Source organism: Pseudophryne corroboree, chromosome 4, assembly GCF_028390025.1.
Source record: "Pseudophryne corroboree isolate aPseCor3 chromosome 4, aPseCor3.hap2, whole genome shotgun sequence".
Taxonomy (NCBI): Eukaryota; Metazoa; Chordata; class Amphibia; order Anura; family Myobatrachidae; genus Pseudophryne; species Pseudophryne corroboree.
This window is the reverse complement of record NC_086447.1, coordinates 27,437,291-27,452,834: the sequence shown is the minus strand read 5'-3', so window position 1 is coordinate 27,452,834 and position 15,544 is coordinate 27,437,291. Positions and strand designations below refer to the sequence as shown.

Genomic DNA, 15,544 nt, shown 5'->3' with positions numbered 1-15,544 from the left:
TTCTCCCAGTAATGAGCCCCTGGGTGTGAGGAGAGTGACAGGCCGCCGAGTGCAGTGAGTGTGGTTACACATTCTCCCAGTAATAAGCCCCTGGGTGTGAGGAGAGTGACAGGCCGCTGTGTGCAGTGAGTGCGGTTACACGTTCTCCCAGTAATAAGCCCCTGGGTGTGAGGAGAGTGACAGGCCGCCGTGTGCAGTGAGTGCGGTTTCACATTCTCCCAGTAATAAGCCCCTGGGTGTGAGGAGAGTGACAGGCCGCCGTGTGCAGTGAGTGCGGTTACACGTTCTCCCAGTAATAAGCCCCTAGGTGTGAGGAGAGTGACAGGCCGCTGTGTGCAGTGAGTGCGGTTACACAATCTCCCAGTAATAAGCCCCTGGGTGTGAGGAGAGTGACAGGCCGCTGTGTGCAGTGAGTGCGGTTACACATTCTCCCAGTAATAAGCCCCTGGGTGTGAGGAGAGTGACAGGCCGCTGTGTGCAGTGAGTGCGGTTACACATTCTCCCAGTAATAAGCCCCTGGGTGTGAGGAGAGTGACAGGCCGCTGTGTGCAGTGAGTACGGTTTCACATTCTCCCAGTAATAAGCCCCTGGGTGTGAGGAGAGTGACAGGCCGCTGTGTGCAGTGAGTGCGGTTACACATTCTCCCAGTAATAAGCCCCTGGGTGTGAGGAGAGTGACTGGCCGCTGTGTGCAGTGAGTGCGGTTACACATTCTCCCAGTAATAAGCCCCTGGGTGTGAGGAGAGTGACAGGCCGCCGAGTGCAGTGAGTGCGGTTACACATTCTCCCAGTAATGAGCCCCTGGGTGTGAGGAGAGTGACAGGCCGCCGAGTGCAGTGAGTGTGGTTACACATTCTCCCAGTAATAAGCCCCTGGGTGTGAGGAGAGTAACAGGCCGCTGTGTGCAGTGAGTGCGGGTACACATTCTCCCAGTAATAAGCCCCTGGGTGTGAGGAGAGTGACAGGCCGCTGTGTGCAGTGAGTGCGGTTACACGTTCTCCCAGTAATAAGCCCCTGGGTGTGAGGAGAGTGACAGGCCGCTGTGTGCACTGAGTGCGGTTACACATTCTCCCAGTAATAAGCCCCTGGGTGTGAGGAGAGTGACAGGCCGCTGTGTGCAGTGAGTGCGGTTACACATTCTACCAGTAATAAGCCCCTGGGTGTGAGGAGAGTGACAGGCCGCTGTGTGCAGTGAGTGCGGTTACACATTCTCCCAGTAATAAGCTCCTGGGTGTGAGGAGAGTGACAGGCCACTGTGTGCACTGAGTGCGGTTACACATTCTCCCTGTAATAAGCCCCTGGGTGTGAGGAGAGTGACAGGCCGCTGTGTGCAGTGAGTGCGGTTACACATTCTCCCAGTAATAAGCCCCTGGTTGTGAGGAGAGTGACAGGCCGCTGTGTGCAGTGAGTGCGGTTACACATTCTCCCAGTAATAAGCCCCTGGGTGTGAGGAGAGTGACAGGCCACTGTGTGCACTGAGTGCGGTTACACGTTCTCCCAATAATAAGCCCCTGGGTGTGAGGAGAGTGACAGGCCGCTGTGTGCAGTGAGTGCGGTTACACATTCTCCCAGTAATGAGCCCCTGGGTGTGAGGAGAGTGACAGGCCGCTGTGTGCAGTGAGTGCGGTTACACATTCTCCCAGTAATGAGCCCCTGGGTGTGAGGAGAGTGACAGGCCGCCGAGTGCAGTGAGTGTGGTTACACATTCTCCCAGTAATAAGCCCCTGGGTGTGAGGAGAGTGACAGGCCGCTGTGTGCAGTGAGTGCGGTTACACGTTCTCCCAGTAATAAGCCCCTGGGTGTGAGGAGAGTGACAGGCCGCCGTGTGCAGTGAGTGCGGTTTCACATTCTCCCAGTAATAAGCCCCTGGGTGTGAGGAGAGTGACAGGCCGCCGTGTGCAGTGAGTGCGGTTACACGTTCTCCCAGTAATAAGCCCCTGGGTGTGAGGAGAGTGACAGGCCGCTGTGTGCAGTGAGTGCGGTTACACATTCTCCCAGTAATAAGCCCCTGGGTGTGAGGAGAGTGACAGGCCGCTGTGTGCAGTGAGTGCGGTTACACATTCTCCCAGTAATAAGCCCCTGGGTGTGAGGAGAGTGACAGGCCGCTGTGTGCAGTGAGTGCGGTTACACATTCTCCCAGTAATAAGCCCCTGGGTGTGAGGAGAGTGACAGGCCGCTGTGTGCAGTGAGTGCGGTTACACGTTCTCCCAGTAATAAGCCCCTGGGTGTGAGGAGAGTGACAGGCCGCTGTGTGCAGTGAGTGCGGTTACACGTTCTCCCAGTAATAAGCCCCTGGGTGTGAGGAGAGTGACAGGCAGCTGTGTGCAGTGAGTGCGGTTACACATTCTCCCAGTAATAAGCCCCTGGGTGTGAGGAGAGTAACAGGCCGCTGTGTGCAGTGAGTGCGGTTACACATTCTCCCAGTAATAAGCCCCTGGGTGTGAGGAGAGTGACAGGCCGCTGTGTGCAGTGAGTGCGGTTACACATTCTCCCAGTAATAAGCCCCTGGGTGTGAGGAGAGTGACAGGCCGCTGTGTGCAGTGAGTGCGGTTACACATTCTCCCAGTAATAAGCCCCTGGGTGTGAGGAGAGTGACAAGCCGCTGTGTGCAGTGAGTGCGGTTACACATTCTCCCAGTAATAAGCCCCTGGGTGTGAGGAGAGTGACAGGCCGCTGTGTGCAGTGAGTGCTGTTACACATTCTCCCAGTAATAAGCCCCTGGGTGTGAGGAGAGTGACAGGCCGCTGTGTGCAGTGAGTGCGGTTACACATTCTCCCAGTAATAAGCCCCTGGGTGTGAGGAGAGTGACAGGCCGCTGTGTGCAGTGAGTGCGGTTACACATTCTCCCAGTAATAAGCCCCTGGGTGTGAGGAGAGTGACAGGCCGCTGTGTGCAGTGAGTGCGGTTACACATTCTCCCAGTAATAAGCCCCTGGGTGTGAGGAGAATGACAGGCCGCTGTGTGCAGTGAGTGCGGTTACACGTTCTCCCAGTAATAAGCCCCTGGGTGTGAGGAGAGTGACAGGCCGCTGTGTGCAGTGAGTGCGGTTACACGTTCTCCCAGTAATAAGCCCCTGGGTGTGAGGAGAGTGACAGGCCGCTGTGTGCAGTGAGTGCGGTTACACATTCTCCCAGTAATAAGCCCCTGGGTGTGAGGAGAGTGACAGGCCGCTGTGTGCAGTGAGTGCGGTTACACATTCTCCCAGTAATAAGCCCCTGGGTGTGAGGAGAGTGACAGGCCGCTGTGTGCAGTGAGTGCGGTTACACATTCTCCCAGTAATAAGCCCCTGGGTGTGAGGGGAGTGACAGGCCGCTGTGTGCAGTGAGTGCGGTTACACATTCTCCCAGTAATAAGCCCCTGGGTGTGAGGAGAGTGACAGGCCGCTGTGTGCAGTAAGTGCGGTTACACATTCTCCCAGTAATAAGCCCCTGGGTGTGAGGAGAGTGACAGCCGCTGTGTGCAGGGAGTGCGGTTACACATTCTCCCAGTAATAAGCCCCTGGGTGTGAGGAGAGTGACAGCCGCTGTGTGCAGTGAGTGCGGTTACACATTCTCCCAGTAATAAGCCCCTGGGTGTGAGGGGAGTGACAGGCCGCTGTGTGCAGTGAGTGCGGTTACACATTCTCCTAGTAATAAGCCCCTGGGTGTGAGGAGAATGACAGGCCGCTGTGTGCAGTGAGTGCGGTTACACATTCTCCTAGTAATAAGCCCCTGGGTGTGAGTAGAGTGACAGGCCGCTGTGTGCAGTGAGTGCGGTTACACATTCTCCCAGTAATAAGCCCCTGGGTGTGAGGAGAGTGACAGCCGCTGTGTGCAGTGAGTGCGGTTTCACATTCTCCCAGTAATAAGCCCCTGGGTGTGATGAGAGTGACAGGCCGCTGTGTGCAGTGAGTGCGGTTACACATTCTCCCAGTAATAAGCCCCTGGGTGTGAGAAGAGTGACAGGCCGCTGTGTGCAGTGAGTGCGGTTACACATTCTCCCAGTAATAAGCCCCTGGGTGTGAGAAGAGTGACAGGCCGCTGTGTGCAGTGAGTGCGGTTACACATTCTCCCAGTAATAAGCCCCTGGGTGTGAGGAGAGTGACAGGCCGCTGTGTGCAGTGAGTGCGGTTACACTTTCTCCCAGTAATAAGCCCCTGGGTGTGAGGAGAGTGACAGGCCGCTGTGTGCAGTGAGTGCGGTTACACATTCTCCCAGTAATAAGCCCCTGGGTGTGAGGAGAGTGACAGGCCGCTGTGTGCAGTGAGTGCGGTTACACATTCTCCCAGTAATAAGCCCCTGGGTGTGAGGAGAGTGACAGGCCGCTGTGTGCAGTGAGTGCGGTTACACATTCTCCCAGTAATAAGCCCCTGGGTGTGAGGAGAGTGACAGGCCGCTGTGTGCAGTGAGTGCGGTTACATATTCTCCCAGTAATAAGCCCCTGGGTGTGAGGAGAGTGACAGGCCGCTGTGTGCAGTGAGTGCGGTTACACATTCTCCCAGTAATAAGCCCCTGGGTGTGAGGAGAGTGACAGCCGCTGTGTGCAGTGAGTGCGGTTACACATTCTCCCAGTAATAAGCCCCTGGGTGTGAGGAGAGTGACAGGCCGCTGTGTGCAGTGAGTGCGGTTACACATTCTCCCAGTAATAAGCCCCTGGGTGTGAGGAGAGTGACAGGCCGCTGTGTGCAGTGAGTGCGGTTACACATTCTCCCAGTAATAAGCCCCTGGGTGTGAGGAGAGTGACAGGCCGCTGTGTGCAGTGAGTGTGGTTACACATTCTCCCAGTAATAAGCCCCTGGGTGTGAGGAGAGTGACAGGCCGCTGTGTGCAGTGAGTGCGGTTACATATTCTCCCAGTAATAAGCCCCTGGGTGTGAGGAGAGTGACAGGCCGCTGTGTGCAGTGAGTGCGGTTACACATTCTCCCAGTAATAAGCCCCTGGGTGTGAGGAGAGTGACAGGTCGCTGTGTGCACTGAGTGCAGTTACACATTCTCCCAGTAATAACTTATTAGCTAGACCGGGCTGTGCAGTGAGGAATGTAACTGCGGTCTGATACAGTGCTGTGTATACACACAGGGGGAGTGTTACTGTGTGCACAGCCACCTGTATGTAACACACAGTGTATCACAGTATACACACAGGGACATGTATGTAACACACCACACACACACACACACACACACACACACACACACACACACACATGAACACATTGAGGGTGACTGATAGATCGCAGAGCGTCATGGCTCTGGGGGTAATATGGCGGCTATGTGGAGGGGCTGACGTGTGCTCTGTGCTGGTGCCGGTCAGGTCTGGTCTGGGTGCGTGGAATGTGACAAGTGTAATCCCAACACTCTGTGCACTGCGGGGGAAACGTTTATATAAATCCATGGAGGCCACATCCTCCTCATCATACTGATGTAAAGCACAGTCATATAGATAATGTGACCGCAGCGTGGCGTACAATCCCACTACACTCCGAGCATGGGTGAGATAGGATGGGGGCCACAGGTGAGACAGGATGGGGGCCACAGGTGAGACGGACCACGGGTGAGACAGGATGGGGATCACAGGTGAGACAGGATGGGGGTCACAGGTGAGACAGGATGGGGGTCACACGTGAGACAGGATGGGGGTCACAGGTGATGCAGGATGGTGACCGCAGGTGAGACAGGATGGGGGCCACAGGTGAGGCAGGATGGGGGCCACAGGTGAGGCAGGATGGGGGCCACAGGTGAGGCAGGATGGGGGCCACAGGTGAGACAGTATGGGGACCACGGGTGAGACAGATTTGGGACCACAGGTGAGACAGAATGGGGACCACGGGTGTGAGAGGATGGGGATCACAGGTGAGACAGGATGGGGGTCACAGGTGAGACAGGATGGGTACCATGGGTGAGACAGGATGGTGACCACAGGTGAGACAGGATGGGGGTCACAGGTGAGACAGGATGGGAACCACGGGTAAGACAGGATGGGGGCCACAGGTGATGCAGGATGGGGGCCACAGGTGAGATAGGATGGTGACCACAGGTGAGACAGGATGGGGGCCACAGGTGAGACAGGATGGGGACCACAAGTAAGACAGGATGGGGGCCACAGGTGATGCAGGATGGGTGCCATAGGTGAGCCAGGATGGTGACCATGGGTGAGACAGGATGGGGGTCACAGGTGAGACAGGATGGGAACCACAGGTAAGACAGGATGGGGGCCACAGGTGATGCAGGATGGGGGCCACAGGTGAGATAGGATGGTGACCACAGGTGAGACAGCATGGGGGCCACAGGTGAGACAGGATGGGGACCACAGGTAAGACAGGATGGGGGCCACAGGTGATGCAGGATGGGGGCCATAGGTGATGCAGGATGGGGGCCATAGGTGATGCAGGATGGGGGCCACAGGTGAGCCAGGATGGTGACCATGGGTGAGACAGGATGGGGACCACAGGTGAGACAGGATGGGGATCACAAGTGAGCCAGGATGGTGACCATGGGTGAGACAGGATGGGGGCCACAGGTGAGACAGTATGGGGACCACGGGTGAGACAGGATGGGGACCACAGGTGAGACAGGATGGGGACCACGGGTGAGACAGGATGGGGACCACATATGAGACAGGATGGGGACCACGGGTGAGACAGGATGGTGACCACAGGTGAGACAGGATGGGGACCATGGGTAAGACAGGATGGGGACCACATATGAGACAGGATGGGGACCACGGGTGAGACAGGATGGTGACCATGGGTGAGGCAGGATGGGGGTCACAGGTGAGACAGGATGGGGACCACGGGTGAGACAGGATGGGGTCCACAGGTGAGACAGGATGGGGACAACGGGTGAGACAGGATGGGGACCACGGGTGAGACAGGATGGGGGCCACGGGTGAGACAGGATGGGGGCCACAGGTGAGACAGGATGGGGGCCACAGGTGAGACAGGATGGGGACCACGGGTGAGACAGGATGGGGACCACGGGTGAGACAGGATGGGGGCCACAGGTGAGACAGAATGGGGGTCACAGGTGAGACAGGATGGGGGTCACAGGTGAGACAGGATGGGGGCCACGGGTGAGACAGGATGGGGGCCACGGGTGAGACAGGATGGTGACCATGGGTGAGACAGGATGGGGGTCACGGGTGAGACAGGATGTGGGCCACAGGTGAGACAGGATGGGGACCACGGGTGAGACAGGATGGGGACCACGGGTGAGACAGGATGGGGACCACGGGTGAGACAGGATGGGGACCACGGGTGAGACAGGATGGGGACCACGGGTGAGACAGGATGGGGATCACAAGTGAGACAGGATGGGGGCCACAGGTGAGACAGGATGGGGGCCACAGGTGAGGCAGGATGGGGGCCACAGGTGAGGCAGGATGGGGGCCACAGGTGAGACAGTATGGAGACCATGGTGAAACAGGATGGGGACCACGGGTGAGACAGGATGGGGACCACAGGTGAGACAGGATGGGGGTCACGGGTGAGACAGGATGTGGGCCACAGGTGAGACAGGATGGGGACCACGGGTGAGACAGGATGGGGACCACGGGTGAGACAGGATGGGGACCACGGGTGAGACAGGATGGGGACCACGGGTGAGACAGGATGGGGACCACGGGTGAGACAGGATGGGGACCACGGGTGAGACAGGATGGGGACCACAGGTGAGACAGGATTGGGACCACAGGTGAGACAGGATGGGGATCACAAGTGAGACAGGATGGGGGCCACAGGTGAGACAGGATGGGGACCACGGGTGAGACAGGATGGGGACCACGGGTGAGACAGGATGGGGACCACGGGTGAGACAGGATGGGGACCACGGGTGAGACAGGATGGGGACCACGGGTGAGACAGGATGGGGACCACAGGTGAGACAGGATGGGGTCCACAGGTGAGGCAGGATGAGACAATGTGTGAGGCAGGGTGTGGACCACAGGTGAGACTGGGTGGGGACCACGTGTGAGACAGGATGGGGACTATGGGTGAGATAGGATGGGGACCACAGGTGAGACAGGATGGGAACCACAGGTGAGGCAGGATGGGGACCACGGGTGAGAAAGGATGGAGACCACAGGTGAGACAGGATGGGGACCACGGGTGAGAAAGGATAGAGACCACAGGTGAGGCAGGATGGGGACCACAGGTGAGGCAGGATGTCTAGGTCGACCACTATTGGTGTCTAGGTCGACATGTTCTAGGTCGACAGGTCAAAAGGTCGACATGAGTTTTTAATGTCATTTTGCTGTCGTTTTCTTCGTAGAGTGACCGGGAACCCCAATTAGTGCACCGCGTCCCCTCGCATGGCATGCTTCGGGCATGGTGCCTTCGCTCCGCTACCGCTTCGCTCGGTACAGGTTACCGTTCCAATCGTAGTCCACGTGGATCGTTAAGTATGAAAAGTATGAAAAGGTTCAAAAAAAGAAAAAAATTGTGAAAAACTCATGTCGACCTTTTGACCTGTCGACCTAGAACATGTCGACCTAAAGACCCTGTCGACCTAGACACCCTGTCGACCTAGTTACTGTCGACCAATAGTGGTCGACCTAGACATTGTCGACCTAGTTACTGTCGACTTTCAATCCGAATCCCGGATGGGGACCACGGGTGAGAAAGAATGGAGACCACAGGTGAGACAGGATGGAGACCACAGGTGAGACAGGATGGGAACCACAGGTGAGACAGGATGGGAACCACAGGTGAGACAGGAAGGGATCATTGGTAAGACAATGGACCTGATGTTCTAAATCAGAAATGGGGTAAAAAAAAAAACAGTTTTCAGGATTTTTATCGCATTTCCAAATGTACTAAAGCCCCGGCGCTGGGGCTTCTAGCTGCTGTTACCCTATAGAAGCTTATGGACTTCTTACCGCATTGCACTGTGGGGGTCATTCCGAGTTGTTGGCTCGCTAACAGATTTTAGCAGCTTTGCACACGCTAGGCCGCCGCCCTCTGGGAGTATATCTTGGCTTAGCAGAATTGCGAACGAAAGATTAGCAGAATTGCGAATAGAAATTTCTTAGCAGTTTCTGAGTAGCTCCAGACTTACTCCTACACTGCGATCAGTTCAGCCCGTTTCGTTCCTGGTTTGACGTCACAAACACGCCCTGCGTTCGGCCAGCCACTCCCCTGTTTCTCCAGACACTCCCGCGTTTTTCCCTGACACGCCTGCGTTTTTCCGCACACTCCCATAAAATGGCCAGTTTCCGCCCAGAAACATCCACTTCCTGTCAATCACACTACGATCACTTCAACGATGAAAAATCTTCGTTCGGCCGTGAGTAAATCTACTAAGTTTTGTGTTAAAATACTAACTGCATGCGCACTGCGAACCATGCGCATGCGCATTTTTGCCTTAATAGCTCTGTTGCGAAAATCGGCAACGAGCGAACAACTCGGAATGACCCCCCAGTGTGAGGATCCGATCGGATCCTTCCCAGCATGCTCTGCGGCCGCCGCGTCCTTCTGCGGGGGAGCTGTTCTTTGCAATACAGGTTGAGTATCCCTTATCCAAAATGCTTGGGACCAGAGGTGTTTTGGATATGGGATTTTTCCGTATTTTGGAATAATGAGATATCATGGTGATGGGACCTAAATCTAAGCACAGAATGCATTTATGTTTCATATACACCTTATACACACAGCCTGAAGGTCATTTAATACAATATTTTTAATAACTTTGTGTTTTAAACAAAGTGTGTGTACATTGAGCCATCAAAAAACAAAGGTTTCACTATCTCACTCTCACTCAAAAAAGTCCGTATTTCGGAATATTTGGATATGGGATACTCAACCTGTACTAACATGGAATTAGTAGTGATGTGTGCGGGATGTACACCACAAGGTTAGTACATCTTGTCCAGTATCAGTCAGTGGGATCATAGGTGAGAGCGTGTCAGTTACGGGTATCCCGAGGCATCACGAGGCATCATCGTTATTACGTGAGGTTACCCGTGACTGTCCTGTGTGGGATGAAGAAGGAGGGAGCGACCTGTAACCGCTGTCTTCTCCCCGCAGGAGATCCCGCTGAGCTGCCCGGTGACTGGAGACATCTATATGCAGCAAGGTAAGAGCCGGCGTGTGTTATACAGATCACTGGTCACACTGTACTGTGTATATTGTGTTTCTGTACTGAGTGTTGTATTACCGCCACTCTCATCCAGCAGCTGCCACAGTACGGCGCTGAATAATGGCCGCCCTCTGCTGCGGTGTAGAGTGAACGGGAGTGGGGGATGATTCCTGCTGATTAATAGTGAGTGCACGCCCAGCTATAGTAACGAGCACCGTCACACTGATAGGTGTATGCCGACTGCTATACAGGCTGTATATGTGACTCCTTACCGGGACATACAGTATATACCCTGGGCTCATCACGGCTGCTCCAGGTCTGGGAGCCACTGTCATCTTCTACTAGATTTCATACAAAAGGGGTCACTGGGTGGCGCCATTCTATTAGAGTGTATGGGGGTCATTCCGAGTTGATCGCTAGCTGCTTTCGTTCGCTGCGTAGCGATCAGGCAAAAAAATCGGCACTTCTGCGCATGCGTATGTGACGCAATGCGCACGCACGTCGTACTAATGCAACGAACGATGTAGTGTCACACAGGGTCTAGCGAAGCTTTTCAGTCGCACTGCTGGCCGCAGAGTGATTGACAGGAAGTGGGCGTTTCTGGGTGTCAACTGACCGTTTTCAGGGAGTGTTCGGAAAGACGCAGGCGTGCCAGGAAAAATGCAGACGTGGCTGGGCGTGTCCGTGACGTCAAAACAGGATCTGAATGGTCTGAAGTGATCGCAAGCACTGAGTAGGTTTTGAGCTACTCTAAAACTGCACAAAAAAACTTTGTAGCCGCTCTGCGATCCTTTCGTTCGCACTTCTGCTAAGCTAAAATACACTCCCAGAGGGAGGCGGCATAGCGTTTACATGGCTGCTAAAAACTGCTAGCGAGCGAACAACTCGGAATGACCCCCTATGGGTATTACTTCAATTTATCTCTTACCGATCATGTGAGAGTTACGCCACTACCTTTTTTATTAAGTTCCCCTTATACATGGAGCCCGTGCATTAATATTTCTGATGGCATGCTTTTCGGCAGGTTTACCCAGAGTGCCATTGTGTGTGTGTCTCTGTAGGTAACTGAGCTGGGGAAGCGGAGTGAGGTAATCAGACGTCGGAATCAGAGATAAGTTGCAAGTCCGTTCATGGCACTATGGTGGCCAATCCCGGGGATTTCGGGATTAGCCTGCCCCTTAATTGTGCCGGTCAGCGTTGAGCGTCCTCCGGAGGCACAGACGCTGCCTGGCTCCGCCTGCTCTGCTCCGGCTGTTAGCACTGAGCAGCGTGACGTGATGTCAGAGGTCATACTGTGCAGCCTGACAGCATCCCTCCCCCCCGGTGAGCCCTTCATTCCCCACTCTGACACTGATCTAGACCACACAATTTATATCCACAGTCTGTGGTTTTCCTATATGATATTTATGTCATTGGTGTTATAGGCTGGAGGATTAGGAGGGACTGGGGACATTTTGAGACAGGGAACCTCAGGGGTAATTGAAAGCACTTTAAATTGCCCATGAAACACCTATCTAAAATTACCCCAAAGTTTTATTTTTGTCCTCAGATTACCCCAGTTTACCCTAATATAAACTATGCAGGAGGAGGAACCCCGCCAGGACCCCATCTGACAAGCCCGTCTGTTCCTGGGGAGCCAGTCACAGCGCTGAGATTATGTGAGGCCCCCTCACCCAGTTATTCCCAGTGTTACATCTCCTTTCCCGTCAGCTCTTTGCGTGTTCTGTCTGTACCCATACGGCATTGGTGCATTTGTCAGTGTTCAGTATCGGACATGTACATCTAGATTCAGCGTCCTTCACAGAAAGCCCGGCATTTTCTTGATGTAATTGTGGGGAACTTCCAAAATTAGGCAGGATAGTTTCCTGCACCATACATACTCAAATGCAGCTCTCCACCTTATTTTATGATGTAAGCCACATACTGTATTATTTTTTATATTTATAATAATACTATTTATAATATTTTTTATATTTATAATATTAATATTTTATACAAACAAGGACATAGTGATAGGTCACTAGGGGTCGTCAGGCCTTTGGTTATGTGAGCTGCAGTACTGGTCCTTACCAGAGGTGCTGCTCTTCTGACTCTGTTCTGCTGCCAGGTGTTAGGTAATTGGTGACTCGGTTATCAGCATGGATTACACCTGATACTTGGCTATTTAAGTCTGCCTGGTCCCAGCATTCAGTGCTGGGTCATTAATGTTTCTGCCATCCACTAATGTTACTGGACTTGTGTTCTTGTTGCTCCTATGTTCTGTGCCTGTCACGTCTGCCATTCACCAGAATATCCTCCTGCTGTTTTCTTCTTTTGTTCCTAGTATTCCTGCATTATCAATCTTACCTGCACTCCCCCTGCCATTGTATTTTCACTCAATAAACCTCATTCTGCATTTATTACTGCATTCTTTGACTTGTCATTCACCTGCTCCCAGGAGGTTTAAGATCTCATTGTAGTTTAATCTGCAAATTGCAGTGGGCGATAAGCATACAGCTGTTTTGCTGGGAGGTGGGTGCAGGGGATTGGGTAGAGCTCTGCAGTGCACATTGCTTGTAATTACTTGCCATCTTCAGACTCTAGTATTTGGCTTGGGGACATTCACGTTACATCTCACCAAATATACCTGTGTGTGTGTGGAGGGTGGGGGGGGGGGGGGCAGCATAACCTGGCAATTTGTGAGCACCGAGAGTGCAGAGGGGTCCGTGCGGGATGCAGCAGACACACACAGGTAGCCAGTTGTACTTGGAATATTTCGGAGGAGGATTTACTATGGGACGTACCTGAGACTTGCTAACATTGGGGCTTCATCAATCAGAGGGGGTAATTCATCTGATCGCTAAGGTGCATTGTCGCACAGTGGGCAGTAAGGTCTGTACTACGCATGCACCACAATGCTTCGGCGCGTCGGACGACTGCACCGGGCATCGGTGCATAGCGACGGGATTGTGCAAGAAAAACGATTGCACGGGCGATCGCAAGGTGACTGACAGGAAGAGGCCGTTTCTGGGTGACAACTGACGTTTTGAAGGAGTGTCCAGGAAAACGCAGGAGGGAGCAGGCGTTTGGAGGGAAGGTGTCTGACATCAGCAACTGCACACACTGATATTTGTGCAGCTCTGCTACAACTGTGAATGCACACCTGCACACACTCCATACCCTCCCCCTGTAGGTGGTGACTACCTGATCGCAGGGCTGCACAAAACGCGCCCTAGCAATCAGGTCTGAATTACCCCCTGAGTGACTCCCCATTCTAACTCACCTGCAATACCCCCCCCCCCCCCCATCCCTACTGTTGTCCGTCTGCACCGACCTTGTCTGTCCCATTGTTCCATACGTTGCTCACCGGCTTTTAGTGTCTACTATTTTATCTGGATTAGTCACAATGTATGATTACAATTAGTTGTTGATTATTAAACCTTTAAACATTTACTATTTGTCCAGATATATTCCATCATTCAATGGGGTCATTATGATGCCATATTATATTAATTCACCATACTTTTTTTTTGTTTGTTTGGGGACAGAAATAATAAATAGGGCAATAACTGAATTAACATTAATCACTCTAAAGCACAGGTTCTCAAACTCGGTCCTCAGGACCCCACACGGTGCATGTTTTGCAGGTAACCCAGCAGGTGCACAGGTGTATTAATGACACATTTTAAAAGGTATACAGGTGGAGTTAATTATTTCACTTGTGATTTTGTGAGGAGACTTGCAAAACACCGTGTGGGGTCCTGAGGACCGAGTTTGAGAACCTGTGCTCTAAAGTATAACAGCAGGGTAAGTAAATACAGTCATTACATAATTACACTGTCATGTCTTCTCCAGTAACTAATACACAGTAATGCTACTCCCCCCCCCTGCTGTACCAACATTGGGGGTCATTCAGAGTTGATCGCTAGCTGCATTCGTTCGCTGTGCAGCGATCAGGCAAAAAAAACGGCACTTCTGCGCATGCGTATGCGGCGCAATGCGCACGCGCGGCATACTATTACAATGAATGATGTCGTTTTAACACAGGGTCTAGCAAAGCATTTCAGCTGCACAGGCAGCCGCAGAGTGATTGACAGGAAGAGGTTGTTTCTGGGTGTCAACTGACCGTTTTCAGGGTGTGTTCGGAAAAACGCAGGCGTGCCTGGGGAAACGCAGGCGTGGCTGGAAGAACGCAGGGCGTGTTTGTGACGTCAAATCCGTAACTGAACAGTCTGAAGTGATCGCAAGCGCTGAGTAGGTTTGAAGCCACTCTGAAACTGCACAAAATTATTTTGTAGCCGCTCTGCGATCCTTTCGTTCGCACTTCTGCTAAGCTAAAATACACTCCCAGAGGGCGGCGGCATAGCGTTTGCACGGCTGCTGAAAACTGCTAGCGAGCGAACAACTCAGAATGACCCCCCCTTATACCTGTCTGATACTGCTCCACTACCAACAGTATCATATATGGGGCAGGATGTAATTATGTGCAGAAGCCACCGGAACGCGTCTCAGTGGCTGCAGCACATTAACTACAGAGGGCAAATTCTGCTGGTAGTTGATTGCTTAGTTTCGGAGTTATGCGGGGAAATGCCCGCCTGCCATTTACAATGCATCACCACTGTGCTCTGGAAAATGTGACAGTCGGTGAATTCTCCCGGTGCACCTTACCGGATGGTCTGGAAATTCCACTCCTGAAGGGGTGAAAAGGGGTAAAATGTTCCGCCCAGCACACCTTCACATCAGCTAATATTTATGTAATACTGCCATTTGTATTTTTCTGGAGCTGGAATCAAATTCAGGGCATTTCTTCCACCTCCACAGCCCCAACTAAGTATTCTCTGCGCAGTACTGAGCACTCTTTCTAGGATGTCCTCCTGTAATTCCCTTCACATAATCTGTGGAGGAGACCTTTATGGCTGCAGGGGGCTCTCCCTCTGTGTACACATACCTCCCAACAGTCCTGTGTATAAGATAGTGTACTTACAGCCCATGCGTCCGAAAAGGGGTCAGGGCCTCGCAGCACACCCCGGTATCCATACATGCGGAGTTGCGCACATCACTTTCCTAGATGTTGGACTGCACCCAGGCTCTCCCTGTGCTGTGATTAGATGCCATGCTCATTGCATGCCATCTATTCACACGCTGCTGCAGAGCTGCGGTGACAGCGCTCCCACCAACTGTTTTCCTGTGCGGGACAGTCCTGCTGAAAGTGGCACAGTTGCAGGTATAATGTACAGGCTGGTGGAAGATGGCTGCGCAGGGGGGCGGGCACTGCACTATAAATGGGTGTTCCTGAAAGACTGGACGTGCAGAGCCTCTCAGTACGTCACATGCCGTCAGGCCATGGCCGCTAAATGAAAGTGCGAGGAAGAAGGAATGGCGCCATTCAGCGTCTTACAGTAAACCAGACTGACCTGGTGCAGCTCTATGTAAGAAAGGAAAGGTTAAACTTCGGAGAGGGAAAAGTGATCCAGGGAGAGGCTGACTCATGCTGGCTAGTGTGACGGTTGGAGGTCAC

General features: G+C 53.2%; 1 protein-coding gene across 7 annotated transcripts in view; it reads left to right on the top strand.

The window, feature by feature from the left end:
* MAPRE3 (microtubule associated protein RP/EB family member 3) overlaps positions 1–15,544 on the top strand; it is a 173,742-nt gene that overhangs the window by 72,893 nt on the left and 85,305 nt on the right. For 4 of the 7 annotated variants that reach the window (XM_063914948.1, XM_063914951.1, XM_063914953.1 and 1 more), the window contains exon 2: positions 9,996–10,044. The exons of the other annotated variants lie outside the window; for them this stretch is intronic. The gene's annotated coding sequence lies outside the window, so the exon portion shown is untranslated. The remainder of the gene's footprint in view (positions 1–9,995; positions 10,045–15,544) is intronic. 7 annotated transcript variants of the gene reach the window in all.